Below are 15035 nucleotides of genomic sequence, written 5' to 3' on the forward strand. Positions count from 1 at the left end.
TTGGAGGCTACTACACTGAAAAAAAGGCACCTGGAGGCTACTACACTGGAAAAAGAAGGCACTCAGTAGCCACTGCCCTGCAAAAAAAGGCGCTCAGAGGCCTCCACACCGCAAAAAAAGGCACTCGGAGGCCAGCGCACTGAAAAACAGGGCACTTGGAGGCCAGTGCACCGCAAGAAAAAATGCACTCAGAGGCCCCGACACCACAAAAGAAAGGCACTTGGAGGCCGCTACATCGCAGAGAAAGGCACTCGGAGGCACCTGCAACGGAAAAAAATGCACTCAGAGGCCCCTACACCACAAAAAAAGGCACTCGGAGGCAGCTACAATGCAAAAAAAGGTACTCAGAGGCCAGTGCACCACAAGAAAAGGCATTTGGTGGCCCCCCACACTGCCGAAAAAGTCAATCACAGGCCCCTGCACAGCAAAAAAAGGCACTCAGAGGCTCCTGCACTGGAAAAAGAGGCACTTGCAGGCCTCTACACTGGAAATAAAGGCATTTGGAGGCCCCAGCACCACAAAAAAAAGGCACTCGGAAGCCCCTACATTGCAAAAAGAGGCACTTGCAGGCCTGTACACCAGAAAAAAAGGCACTCAGTAGCCCCTGCACCGCAAAAAAAGGCACTCGGTGGCCCCCTAAAGCACAAAAAAGGCACTCGGGGGCTGCTACAACACCTTCCACTGCCCTATCAGACACAGAGGCTCATGTGACCTCACAAGGACAGGAAGCCGCCAGGGGCCTGCCAGGGGCCTATCAGGCACTGGCGCTTCTGTGAGCTCACAAGCAGAGTCAGCAGCCATGGGCATCCCACTGCCTGATGAGGCACTGAGACAAAGGTGACCTCAAAATGCAGCCAGCAGTCAATGGCCTCCCACGGGCCTATCAGGCAATAGGACTGCTGTGACCTCATGAGCACAGCCAGCAGCTGTGGGTCTGCCACTGGCTATCAGGCACTCAGACTGCTGTGAGCTCACAAGCACACCAAACAGCCAGGGGCCTGCCACTGCCATATAGGGCACAGAGGCTGTTGTGACCTCACAAGCACAGCCAGCAGCCAGGGGCCTCCCACGGGCCTGTGAAGCACTGAGGCTGCTGTTGTTGTCCGAAAAGCGGATTCGTTGCCCGGTGTGCAATAAGCCAGTAATTACACACTCAGGAGAGACATTTGCTTATTTATTTCAGAGTTGCGCAAGCCTGGGTGCTCGGTGGTTTCCCACAAATCAAGCACACTCCCCCCACCCCAACTTTTCAAGTAGCATTTATACAAACAAATTGCCAGATTTGCAGTTTTCCCTTTTACACTGATTGGTTAGTGATTTCTTCATTCCCCGGGTCCCACCCCTGTCTCCCAAGGTCCTGATGAGGGGAGATCATTTAACACTGCCCCAGCAGAGACAGTAGGTGTTATCTCCCAAAGTCCTGACAAGGGGGAGATAGTCCAGACCCCTTAATTAACATTGTTTCAGCAGTGAGAGGAGGTTTTGCTCCCCAAGGTCCTGGTGCCCAAGCAGGCCTTATTTCAAAGCCTTGACATCCTCCCTTTCGGAGAGTGGAGCACAGGAATGCAACCCGCTTGTAACTCCCTTATCTTTCCAGCCTGCACCAGCTCTGGGGCCCTTTCTTACTGAACTAGGAGTGCGGCCTAAGGCTTCAGCAAATTTAGCTACTCATGAAGCAAGTTTTATCTAAGTGGCTACCTCTAGACCACTTCAGACTTAATGTTAGAAGTTATCCTAATCTACCTAGTTCAAACATTCTTTCTGAGCTTCCCAGGGTTGTCTTGTAACAATTCTCCCCCTTTGAGACTTATATGATCATTTTCATATTAGTCTCACTCTTTTAAAATCTTTCCCATATTAATTTTGTACAACATCTAGAAATGCATTGAATCACTACATAAACGCATACAAAAACTACTAACACCATTCCCAAAATTGTTAAACACTTTTTAACCCATGAGCTCACGTCAGGGAACCAGGAAGTCAACCATTTCCATGTTTCTTCAAATCCAAAAGAGGTATCATCTTTCTGAACCCCATGTAAGATTTCAGTCTGCTTCCAGATTTCATTTAGATCGGTAGAAATTCTCCCGCTTTGATCCACATATACACAGCAACTAGTATTTATTATTGTACATACTCCTCCCTGAGATGCCAATAACACATCTAGAGCCATCCTGTTTTGGGTAGTTATTTTAGCAATTTCTGAAACCTCCTCTTGTAAAGCTGCAGTGGCATCAGAGGTTTTATTCCCTATTTTTTTCAATAACTGCTGAAATATTTACTATTGCTTTTTCAAGTTCACTCACTCCCAGTTGTGGAAACAGCCACCTTACGAATGACTGCAACCTAGTAGGTCGATCTATTAAAGGATTATTGACCCTCTTTTGTCTCCTTATGAATGTTCTTAGCCAGGATTTTTGGTATTTATTACTCAATTCTTTTCTTATAGTAACATTAGGGATTATTGCCCCTAAAGTACATGTCCCTGACCAATTAGGAGGTAGCACTTTTCGTGCCTTGTTTCCACACAACCAATACCATCCACTACCTTTTGGAACACGCCACCCATTTAGTTCCTTACTTGGCCACTTCTAACCTATTCAGGTATCCGAGAGCAATCTTTATAACCTCCTACCTTAATGGCTCCAGTACAGTTGATCGGTTGCTTTCCATAAAGTATAGTTTTCTCCCACCATTTATTACATCTTTGGATACATTGATAATAATCTCCTGTCACACTCTGGACTTCCCATTCCTGTTTGGTTGTTTCATAGGCACTCCAGTTAGCGGGAAGCCCTTGTTGGAATGTTCAGGGAAGTGGGTACACACCCAGCAATCCCTCTGGTTAACTATCTTCATAGATTTCGTAATTACTTCCAAATGGAGACTGTGACTCCAAAATCCTTCCTGATTCCCTTTAATTGTTTGGCTCAGGTAACCTAGAAAAACTAACCACCACATTTCTCCCCTGGTTGTTAAGGAGAACATCATTTTTACACAGATACCGTAACAACAATATTAACCCTATTCCTAACAAACAGATTAAAGCATTTTTTCCCTGAATACAATCTAAATTTAAAACCGATTCACTTCTAATACAACTCATATATCTTTATATATTTTTAACTTTAGAGGTTGAACTTGTTCAGCTTTCCACGTCTCTCGAGGTACTGCTTTCACTCGGGTGTAACCTAAAAGTATAACTGGATGTACCTACGGAGAGAAGAACCTTTGCCATAGACAAGAGATAATCACTTAAAATTTGATCACCCTTAACGTGCATTTGAATTTCATTTCCAGTTAAATTTACAGTGTAAGGTTTACCATACAGAATCTCAAATGGACTAACTTTCGCCCTAACCCTTGGGGTTATTCTGATTCTTAATAATGCCAGAGGTAAAACATCAGTCCATTTCATCTGAGTCTCCTGACACAATTTTCCTACCTGTCTCTTAATTGTTTGATTCACTCTTTCCACTTTTCCACTGGATTGTGGCCTCCAGGGGGTATGTAAGTCCCATTTAATTTGTAGTATTTTTGAGATTTGCTGTACTATTTCTGCTATAAAATGAGGTCCCCTATCTGAAGAAAACCCTTCTGGTACCCTAAATCTTGGTAGATTTCTTTTAATAACATTTTCACTACCTCCCTTGCTTTAGTGGTACGACACGGGAAAGCCTCAGGCCATCCTGAAAAGGTGTCAACAATTACCAACAAATATTTATATCCATTACATCTTGGTAATTCAGAAAAATCAATTTGCCAGTAATCCCCAGGCATGAAGCCCCTTTTTACTTCCCCTGGGGGGGCTTCTTCTGAATCCTGGGATTATTTCGAAGACAGATTTCACATTTTTGTGTAATACCCTTTGCAATTATTAACATACTAACTCCCACAGCAAATCTTTTAACTGTTTCAACCAATGCCTCAGCTCCCATGTGGGTACTACCATGTATTTGCTTCATCAGCTTCTTCATTATCGGCAAAGTTACCACACACTGTCCAGTAGATGTCACCCACCATCCTTCAGGAGTTTTTATGCATTTCACTATTTCTGCTAATTTATTTTCTTTTTCAGTGTATACTGGAATTTCCATTTTTAACATTCTCTCTGGAACTAATGCTGCCACTGACATGGATAATTTTGCCGCCTCATCGGCCTGTTACGGAAATTAGGCTTGTCGGCCACCATAACAGAGTTCGACCCTAGGTTCCCCCAAGTAAAGTTCAGAGCCAAATCAAAACAAATTAAATTTTAATCACACGTGTGCCGTAATTACAGATCGAGCTGGGTGCCTCCAAAGAGGGACCCTAACATAAACAAATCCTGGGTAATTATAGTCTTTTCGACTTCCATTTCCCACCCCTCACGCGATAGTTAGACCAATAGTAATTTTTTGGTCTGGGGGTCTCCTGCTCCTCATTGGGTCTCATCGTCTTTCTGAGGCAAGCTGTTTTTCTCCTTATTCTTGTTTTTTGCAGTCTCTGATGATGGTTGTACTTCTGTTTTTGTTGGGTCTGGCGGTTGCCTCCCAAGGTCTTATTTTTCCCCATTGTTTTGGCGTCTTCCCTCCCGGAGTCGGTGACACAGGTGCGCTGACTGCGTGTGGCGCCCTTATTTTCCCAGCCTGAATGAGCTCTGAGGCACTATTTTTTATTAAACTAAGTAAAGATTCGTTACTTTCCCCACGCTCAGCCTAAGGCTTCAGCAAATCTAGCCACTCATGCTAAGCAAGTTTTATGTAAGTTGTGCTAAGCAGCCATTTCTAGACAGTTTCAATTCACTATTCTTTAACAGTTTCCCCCCTTTGTTTTTATGAAGCATCCCTGCTAATATTTTAAACAGAGTTCTCGAAGCCTTTCGAGGCGTACTATCACTTTCCCTAATCTTATGTATAATATGATCGTAAGCAATAGGCATAACACAGTTAAACTGAACACAACTACTACCGGGTGCAATACATGATTATAAATCCCTGTTGCAGTTGGTGACCACCCTAGAAGAGTTTCCCAGCCATGATGTTCTCCGTCCCTTTTTACCCTTTCTAAGATATGATGTATCTCTTTTGCATCATGGGGAACAGTGATTAGAGTTTTCTGTCCACTGTTCTGGACGCGCTCTAGCAGTCGATGCAAATCATCCTGTTGTAGTAGTTTCCTTACCAGGGTGAGATTCATCCCAATGGGGGTAGGTAGTAAATTTTGAATTAATGTATAATTAGATTGTAACAATTGATAAGACGTGATAGGAGCTGAATAATTAAAATCACATCCCATGATTTTGGTAAAGCTACAAATACAAATATTTCAATGATTACTTGTATCTACTACAATGCCATCTATAACTACAAGACTACAAAAGGTTCTCATACATACGCATTCTCTCCCAATATATACAAGTATAGTTTCAGGTGTTTCATCAGGCTGTATTTCAAAATGACAAACATTTTGCTCAGCGTCAAGACAAATGTCTTGGGCTTTGATAGTATTACTTTCACAAATAAACCCTTGCTGTTCCCGTACAATGCATGCGCTAACGTCCACAGTTTGCCATTTATTTCCATTTCGTTGGGCCCATACTCTATGTTCCAATGGATAGAGTATAGCTCCATTGTGATTTAATCCTAACGCAATGATTGGATATATTGTATATGTTGAAGCATTACGTATTGTTGAAACAAAGGCTGTGGCCTTAGTGTTGATAGGATCATAAGTAAAATTGACCAGATACCACCAGGATTGGAATTCCTTTTCAAATCCGGTCGCATTATCCCAAATTACCTTTTGAATTTCAGTGGGTAAAGTGCCCTCTTCCCCTTCCCTTATAATCGCTGCTACCATAGATTGCATCCACAGTTGAGCTTGGATGCAACTGAGGGCCAGGGAAATATTAATTTGGGCTTCCCCAAGTGCATCCACTATCAAGTGGTGATCTTTTTCATTCATTTTTTCCCATTGAGGTAATATCTTGGATGAAAGCCATTGGTTAGTTCCTAATGCTAATAGAGAAGACCTCAATGGATGTTTTAATCTGTATAAGTCACTTGTTGTTGTGCTCAGTTTATTTACGAGTACTTCAGCATCTATACTGTTTAGGACTCCCAATCCTGTTCCTATGATACCGGTCACATCTCTCCTTGTTCGTTTTGGAGAGGTGAGGGTTCGCCTATGTAACCACGCCGTCCATCCCACATAGGACGTACCTAAGAATGGTGAACAGGTCGGTTTGATTGTAGAGATATAATTTGCATTAATAGCTCTACTCGTTTGAGAGACCATGATGGATTAAATAATACTCGTTGTTGGCCTGTATTTCTAATCACATACGGTCCAATTTCAAAGATTTGTGTGGATAAGGTTTTCTTACTCTTCATGGTAACAGAGTTATTTATATTGGTGGAAATAATTGTAGTCAGGGTAGGTATTGCTGTACTGGGCTCAATAATGTCTATTTTAAATTCAAATGATAGTCCCACATTGTGGTGAGCCCACAGACAAACTATTAAAACAGGCTGTTCTAAGGTAAAATTGTACCAGGAAGCCAGGTTTTCAGTGGCACAAATTTTCCTTTCTTTTTCATTTGATTTGATTTTAGTGAGAGAGATTTGAGTCGCCTTCTCGTGGGTGGACCCGCTGATCACTCCACATCCTATCTTTATTTCCTTTCCTGTCCTTCCCAGGAGTTGGGGAAGTTGGTTAGTATTATCCCAGCTCCATTCATTTTCTGAGTATACTTCAGTTCCATGCATGACCAGGGTTGAGAGGTTTAAGTTTTTATCAGAATTTAATCCCATACTTCCGGTATACGTAACACGGGCCTGGGACCACGGCCACTCTAAGGTTCTTTGACCACAGCTTAGGGAAAGTAGCATTGCCAGGGTTTGAAACAGCAACATGAGCACGGCACTTCTGCCTGCCATCCTGCAGGGTGCAGTAAAGGGAAAGAGATTTGTGTTAGTGAGGCAAGTCCGAACAGATTACCCTGGGGAAGTCGTGTATCCCATCGAGCTTTACGTGGTTGTTTTCACTGATCTGCTGCACCCTCTGCTGTGTTTGCTTCTTGGACTGTCACTCGTTTCACGTGAGAGTGGTGAATCCAATTCTCTTTTCCTAGAATTTTAACAGCGTAGTGAGAACTTAACAATACAGTGTAGGGTCCTTCCCATTTTGGTTCTAGTTTTGTTTTTCGCGAGAATACCTTTATCAACACTTTATCTCCAGGCTGTATATCATGTGCCTGAATGTCTGATGGCACCGGCTGAAACCACTGAGCCTGATTTTGCAAGGCCTTAAACCGTTCTTGTAAGGCTAGTACATATTGTGTCACTCGTTCATCTCCATCTAATAGGCTGGTCTTAGCAGGGATATAAGTCCCTGGTATCGCTAAATGTCTCCCAAAAAGAATTTCTGCTGGTGTTAGTCCTATGGGTTGCCGTGGAGAATTTCGAACATCCCATAGAGCTAAGTTTAATGCCTCTGGCCATTTCAGGCTAGCATGTGTGCATATTCTTGCTATTTTCTCTTTTAATGCTCTATTCATTCTTTCTACTTGTCCTGAAGATTGTGGGTGATAAGGAGCATGTAGGTTTCTTTTTATTCCTAACGATTTACATAACTGATTGATTATGCTTGCTGTAAAATGGGCACCCCTGTCTGAATCAATGGCTTCTGGGACCCCATACCTGGGTATGATTTCTTTCAGTAAAGCTTTTACCACTCCCCCTGTGTCAGCCTTTCTTGTTGGAAAAAGCTTCTACCCAGCCTGATAACTGATCTACTATCACTAACAAGTGTTTGTATCCATAGACAGATGGCATATCTGCGTAATCTATTTGCAGCTTCTGGAAAGGGAAGAAAGCCCATGGTCGCCCCCCCAAATCTGAGCTTGGCTTGTTATTTGAAAACTTCTGGCAGGTCGGGCAGCTATTTGTTATTCTTGTAGCAGCTGCATAAATTCCTGGAGCAGCCCATACTTTCTGTACCTGTTTAGCTATTGCCTCGGCTCCCCCATGAGCTTTATCGTGAAACCACCTAGCTATAGTAATTAAATATTTTTTTGGTAGAATTGGTTTTTCCCCAATTGTCCATATTCCATCATCATTTTGTTTTGCTTCCCACTGTTCCCATTGTTTTTTCTCTTCCACTGAGCACTCTTTTTCATACATAGTTTTGGGGTCTATTAAGTTTGGCCACTCACTCTGGTCCATCCTTGGAACTGCCCCCATACATTCTCTCAGAGGTTGTCGAGCTGCAGCCCTCGCAGCAGTGTTGGCTAGAGCATTTCCTCTGCTAATTTCTGTAGTGTCTTTAGTATGGGCTGGGCAGTGTATTACCGCAATTTCTTTGGGCAGTTGAACTGCTTCCAGCAAATTACGTATTTCTTCTCCATTAGCTAATTTCTTTCCTGATGACGAAAAGAATCCTCGTTCTTTCCATAACATCCCTGTTGCATGACACACTCCAAATGCATTTTTAGAGTCGGTATAGATATTTGCATCCAAAATTGAGCACCTTTCATCTGGAGTGAACACAGATTCAAGGCGTGTCTGTACATCTCCCCAGGTAGGGTCATACGCCCGCATAATTCCCCTTATGATTTGTAACACTCTTTCTGGATCATCCTTAAGTCTGGGGAGCTGTCGACGCCATATAATTAAATCTGGGGGTCTCCAGGGTCGGTAAACTCGTGTAGTGGTGATCCGAGGTACCCCTTCCAGATCGGGTGGGGGCACTCCTGGCACAGGAAGGCCTTCCAGAGGAGCTTGAAAGGCGGGGGTGGAAGGCAAGCGGGGGTATAGGGAAGCTGAAGCAGAGGGTAGCGCATAGGGTGGAATAGTTTCCACAAGCGTTTCAGCAGCTGCGGTACTTACAGCATTCTGAGGAAAGATTCTCTCTTTCCTAGGCGCCTCTTTTCGTCTAGCAAATGCCCAGTTGTCCCATAGATACCAGTAATCCATTTGTCTGGGGAACCTATTCTCCAAATGATGACGCAGGAAAGTTAGTTCCTGGTAACCGAAGGTCCCCTGGGGCGGCCATCGCTCTGCCAGATTACCTTCCTTAGTCAGGAACGGCCAATCCTCCTGACATAGTTGGACTAACCTTTTTCTCCCTAAATTTTTGGTACCATCAATCTTACTCCAGTTTACCAAAATTTCGGCTAAGGGCATCCCCTTTTCTATGCCAAAATTATTTCCCATATTGAGTTCCTGAAAAGTGCGTCTTAAGCAAATCAGGCAGTGCACTTCCTTACCGGTAACACCAGTCCCTGTAGCTGGTGTGATCACACACACTATTTCTCTCTCTCTCTCTTTCTCTCGCTCTCTGGGAACCGCACTCACACCACCCGAGTCTTTAACTGCTAGGACTGCTGTCCCTTCGCAGCGGGCGGCTTCTCAGCCAACGGGTGCCCCAATCGGTTCCCAGGCTACACACACTCACACACACACACGCAAACACACAGTACTGTTTACACTCACACCAGTCACGGTGACTCTAGATTTCGGTCTTACAGTTTTGCAGTGCGCCTTATGCTGATCAGGCTGCACACCCCTCCTCCGGCCGGACCAAGCTGGGACTTAAAACCCACTCTAACCCTGGGGATGGGACTCCTACCTGTCCCCCTGGTATGCCTTACAGTGGCCAGCCCGCGTACCCCCCACACACTCCTGGTACGCCTGGGGATGGGACTCCTACCTGTCCCCCTGGTATGCCTTACAGTGGCCAGCGTGCGTACCCCCCACACACACACCTGGTACGCCTTACGGTGATCAGCCCGCGTACCCCTTCAGTGCACTGTTACCAGACCAGAATTTAGAATTTAGGCGGGAGTTTAAGACTCACCTTCTCAGTGCCTCTCGTTGCCAAAGATCCCAGGTGAACTCACCCGATGGCGCCAGATGATTGTTTGGAGATGAGAGGCCCCGACAGTGGTCGCCTAGGGTCCCATCTGGGGTGCCAAACTGTTATGGAAAATAGGCTTGTTGGCCACCATAACAGGGCTTGACCCTAGGTTCCTGCAAGTAAAGTTCAGAGCCAAATCAAAACAAATTAGATAATTTTAATCATGCGCGTACCATAATTACAGCTCAAGCTGGGTGCCTCCAAAGAGGGACCCTAACATAAACAAATCCTGGGTAATTATAGTCTTTTCAACTTCCAGTTCCCACCCCTCACGCAGTAGTTAGACCAATAGTAATTTTTTGGTCTGGGGGTCTCCTGCTCCTGATTGGGTCTCAGCATCTTTCTGAGGCAAGCTGTTTTTCTCCTTATTTTTGTTTTTTTTGCAGTCTCTGATGACAGTTGTACCTCTGTTTTTGTTGGGTCTGGCAGCTGTTTCCCAAGGTCTTATTTTCCCAATTGTTTTGGCGTCTTCCCTCTCGGAGTCGGTGACACAGATGCGCAGACTGCGTGTGGCTTCCTTATTTTCCCAGCCTGAACGAGCTCTGAGGCACTATTTTTTATTAAACTAGGTAAAGATTCGTTACTTTTCCCACGCCTGGCCTAAGGCTTCAGCAAATCTAGCCACTCATGCTAAGCAAGTTTTATGTAAGTTGTGCTAAGCAGCTATTTCTAGACAGTTTCAATTCACTATTCTTTAACACTCACAAACACAGCCAGCAGCCAGGGGCCTCCCTCTGGCCTATGAGGCACTGAGGCTTCTCTGACCTCACAAGCACAACCAGCAGCTATGGACCTCGCACTGGCTATCAGGCACTCATACTGCTGTGACCTCATAAGCACAGCCAGCAGCCATGGGCCTGCCCCTGGTGTATGAGGAACTGGGACTCCTATGCCTTCACAGGCACAGGCAGCAGCTGTGGGCCTGCCACTGAACTGTGAAGCACGGAGACAAACATGGCCTGACAAGCACAACCAGCAGCCAGGGGCCTGCCACTGCCCTATGAGGCACTGAGGCTGCTGTGACCTCACAAGCAAAGCCAGCAGCCAGGGGACTCCCTTTGGCCTATGAGGCACTGAGGCTGCTATGACCTCACAAGGACAGGCAACAGCCAGGAGCCATCCCACTGGCCTATCAGTCTAAAGGACTGCTGTGACCTCACAAGCACAGCCAGCAGCTATGGGACTGCCAGTGAACTATCAGACACGTGTCGCGGCCCGAAAGGAGTCGTCCAGGACGACCTCCCTCCCCTTAGGACCAACGACCAAGTTCGTGATGCCCTTGCACTCAATCAACGTGAAAACGACACCAGCCAACCAGTTTAAGATTTATTAAGGCAAAATGGAATCAACTAACTAGACACATCCCACGTCACACGTTTAGGGAAAAAGAGAGGAAAAGGGGAAGAGAGAGAGAGAAAGATATCACCACCCGTGGATCCAGCGGCGTCCCGTTGGTCCTCTTCTTTTGGGAGTCTCGGCGGCGGGGCGGGGCAGAGGGGGGAAGCTCCCGTCTGGTTCCGCTGACTCCACTCGAGTTCTTCAGTCGTCACAAGCAAGCCCCCCCCATTCACACAGTCTGCAGTTTTTATAGGTTCTTGCCCCGCCTCTGGGAGGTGCTTCCTCGCTTCCCATGCAGATTAACCGTCATGCGCAGTCCGCCCTCTCGGAACCTTCCAGAAATGGGCTGGGGTATCTGGGGGTCTCCTGCTCATGCGCAGATGGCAAATGAGTATGTGCGGTTCATGCCCTAGAGACGACCTTCTGCCCTTTTCGCACCCTTTTTACACCGTGCAGGTGCATGAGGTTGTTTACTTCGCGGACGGCTCCCGGGGGCGCCAGCGCGGCATTGCCTGACACACCTTGGCAGCGGCGGCTTTGCAGCAGCAGCAGCAATGTCGAGACAAAACCGCATTTAGTACCGGTCCTCTACACCACCCATGTCTCAACATTGCAGCTTGGCAGCAGGAGAGAGAGAGAGAGAAAGAAAGCAAGCAAGGAAGGAAAGAAAGGAGAGAGAATTAGGGACGGGGGGGAAGTCCTGGGAACAACATGGGTTTGGGTAAAAAATAAAGTGCTTAACAGTGATTAAACAGAGGTCTTGCTCAATGCAAGCTTATTCTTTAACAACTTCAACAACATTTAGCTTTACAAAACAGATATCAAAACTGAGTTAATGAGGTAGGATTGTTACAATAGGCATAAAACAGCTGGCAAATGCGCTGTGGATGTCAATAGGCAATTTCCTCCTTCAGGAGAAACTGGGAAATGATGGGTACTGTGGTTGGCCATGGCCAATGGATGGCACAGATTTTCTTTATGCCGTCGGGCAATGTGGTAGGAACAAATTGCATATTTGACACAACATGTCCGATTAATTGAACAAAGCAAGGAATTATACAAGAACATTAAGGCGGCAACTGCACCTAACAAATACAATATTAACTGTTTCACCCACGGTGCCCCCAGTAACCAGGACTACAAATCGCCACTCCAGCCATTCCAGGTTTGGACGGGGACGTGGGCTATTTTTCTGATATCTTTGGTTAACTGGAGAACTACTTCACCTACATCATCTATTTCCAAACAACAGTTAGGAATATTTAATTTCCCACACACTTCTCCCTCTTCAGCTAACAGGTAACCTAAAAACCATGTGGTGCTGAAGGATTGCCATGCGCATCTGTTGGGATTGCCGAGTTAAAAGATCTATTGTGTCAGCGGTTTTGTTGGTAATAATTTCTAGAGCCGCTTGTAGTCTGATTATTTCCCCATTTTTGCGTCCCGCCCAAATTTACCTTAATGGATCGCGTCTTACAGGCAACACTTCTGTCTCCAAGGTTATCATATACCTTTATGCCTAACCGAGGTCCACTTGTTTCTGGCAAAAGGAAAAACAAAGGTCTGATAATCCCTATATAACAAATTCCCAACCACCCCGTGGGTAAAAATTTATATGCTGTGTGTCTGCATATCCAGTAATGCCCCTTCTTAGCTCCAATGCCCTGAGCAAATGGCCCGTTTATCCCTGGTGGGAATTGAAAGTAAGTTGCATCTCTGTTGCCCAGAGGGCTGAAGAAGGTGGTTGCCCCATCACCTATTCGGCCGGTACAATACCAAGCCCCAGAAGCGTATTCTGGTGGTAGATTTGCCATAGCACATACAAGCACATTAAGACAACACAGGTTAAGAATGCCATTCTTGGCTGTTGTGTTTTCAACAAAAAAGCTAATTATGATCGCAGCACACAATTACAAAAAATGATAAAAATAACTGTTATAACTACCACAGGTAGTATCGTTGAGGACACTCAAGCTCAACATAAGGCAAGTCTTCTTCCCCAGTGCCCTCTTCCTTTTACATTGTTGACCTAAAAGGAAGGGAGGATCCACCTGGTATGGATTCTATGATCTTTCCCATGGGCATCAGTAGCTACCCATGCATACAGATTTTTTGAAGCTTTTAGTACTAGAGGTATTTGTCCCACAGTGGGTAAGTCCACTAGAACCGGTTGTCCCGGGTAATACAAGGGATTCCTCGGTTTCTTATTCTCCCTAGTCCCAGGTAAGAGGGATGGAGGATTAGGGCAAAAAGCAGCGAGTCTGGGGCAGCCATTTACTCCCCATCGTCCATTGACTTTAGTTACTGCATCAGATATTCGTCGCGCCCATCCGGGATTGTGCGGTCTCAGGGTTCGTTTTAAGAGTCCTGGGGTGCAGACGGGGTCTTGGGATAAGGGAGGAGGAACTTTGGGGTTTGAGGAAGATGGGGTTCCCCTTATCCTGTCCCAACTTCTTACCAAACCTTCCAGGTTGGGAGTTGGTAACCTATCCATGACTTCTCTGGGAATTCCCTTTGAAATGCCTTCTGCCCATAATAATTGTCTCCTGCTAGCCGACACCCGTACCGGTTTCCCAGGATGTGGGTGTTGCAGTGATTTATATTGCCTCCCACTTTCCTCAACTCTTCTTATTTCTGCTTTATGCTTTGTTTCCCCCTGGCCAGTGAATCCCATACGCCTTCCGTAATTAATTAGCTCCTGTGCCAGCTCCCCCCAAGTCATGTCGGGGGGGGCCTCCCCTTCGTCTCGGTCAGGGAGTTCGTAATCAGTCTTGCAGCTGAACAGCATATAGTTTTAAAGCATCAGGAAGTCCCCTGAGCAGAGGATGTGACCTCTCGGGGTCTGCCACACACTGCATGGGGGAGGGCTGCTGCGGAAGCAGCAAACGGTCATGCATCAATTGGAGGCAAGCAGTTTTCTGCACGCTTTCCAGAATGTGGCCCGCTGTGGGTGTTTTAATAGAAAAAGGGTCTCCTCTTTCCATTGGGTCTAATCCTCCTGCCCAGTAGGCTACCCTCTGGGTCAAGGACCATGGTTCCCTGTTATCATTTGTGGTTAGAAAGACTCTGGGTCCCCAATATCCTCTAGCTTCATCTTCGCTCAGCAGAATGCGATCCCCCCCCGGTGAGGGAGACTCTCCACACATACTCAGTTTCAGTTTCCCGGGAGCCCTGGGAGTATTTTTCCTGTATTTTAGCCAAGTCCTGAGGGGAATAGGGGATAATACGCGTGGTACATCGTTGAATACCCCCCTGACCATTATCAATGGTTTCCGTTTTAATCAAGGGTCTCATTACTACGTTCCCATCTCCAGGATAAAAGGAGTTCCTGCTGTCTTCTAATTCTTTAATTGGATATATGGATTTTAGATCAGATGCCTGGTTTCCATCTAGTTCGGCCAAATTCGAGAATCTCAGTTCACTATCATCAACACCCCGCCTGTTTGCTTCCAATTCAAACCGCAGGATTCTCTCTCGGTCTAGTGAGTCCGATAAGATTATTTGAAGCCGCTGAGTATGGTTGCGCTCCGCAGTGAGTTGACTTTGCAAGTTTCTTACCTGTTCTTGCAAACACTCAACTGTCTCTTTGGCTCGACTCTGGGAGTCTTGCAAGAACTCGATTGTCTCTTTGGCTCGACTCTGGGAGTTTCTTATGTGTTCTCCCAAGGACTCAATGGTCTTTTTATCACCTTGCCTCCCCCTCCGGGCAGCAATTAGTGCCGCCCCTAAAACACCACAAACTGTTGCCCAAGCCATGCAAAGAGAGAGCAGGGCTTTATAGCCCTTCAAATTCT

Source organism: Dromaius novaehollandiae, unplaced genomic scaffold (assembly GCF_036370855.1).
Source record: "Dromaius novaehollandiae isolate bDroNov1 unplaced genomic scaffold, bDroNov1.hap1 HAP1_SCAFFOLD_60, whole genome shotgun sequence".
NCBI lineage: Eukaryota > Metazoa > Chordata > Aves > Casuariiformes > Dromaiidae > Dromaius > Dromaius novaehollandiae.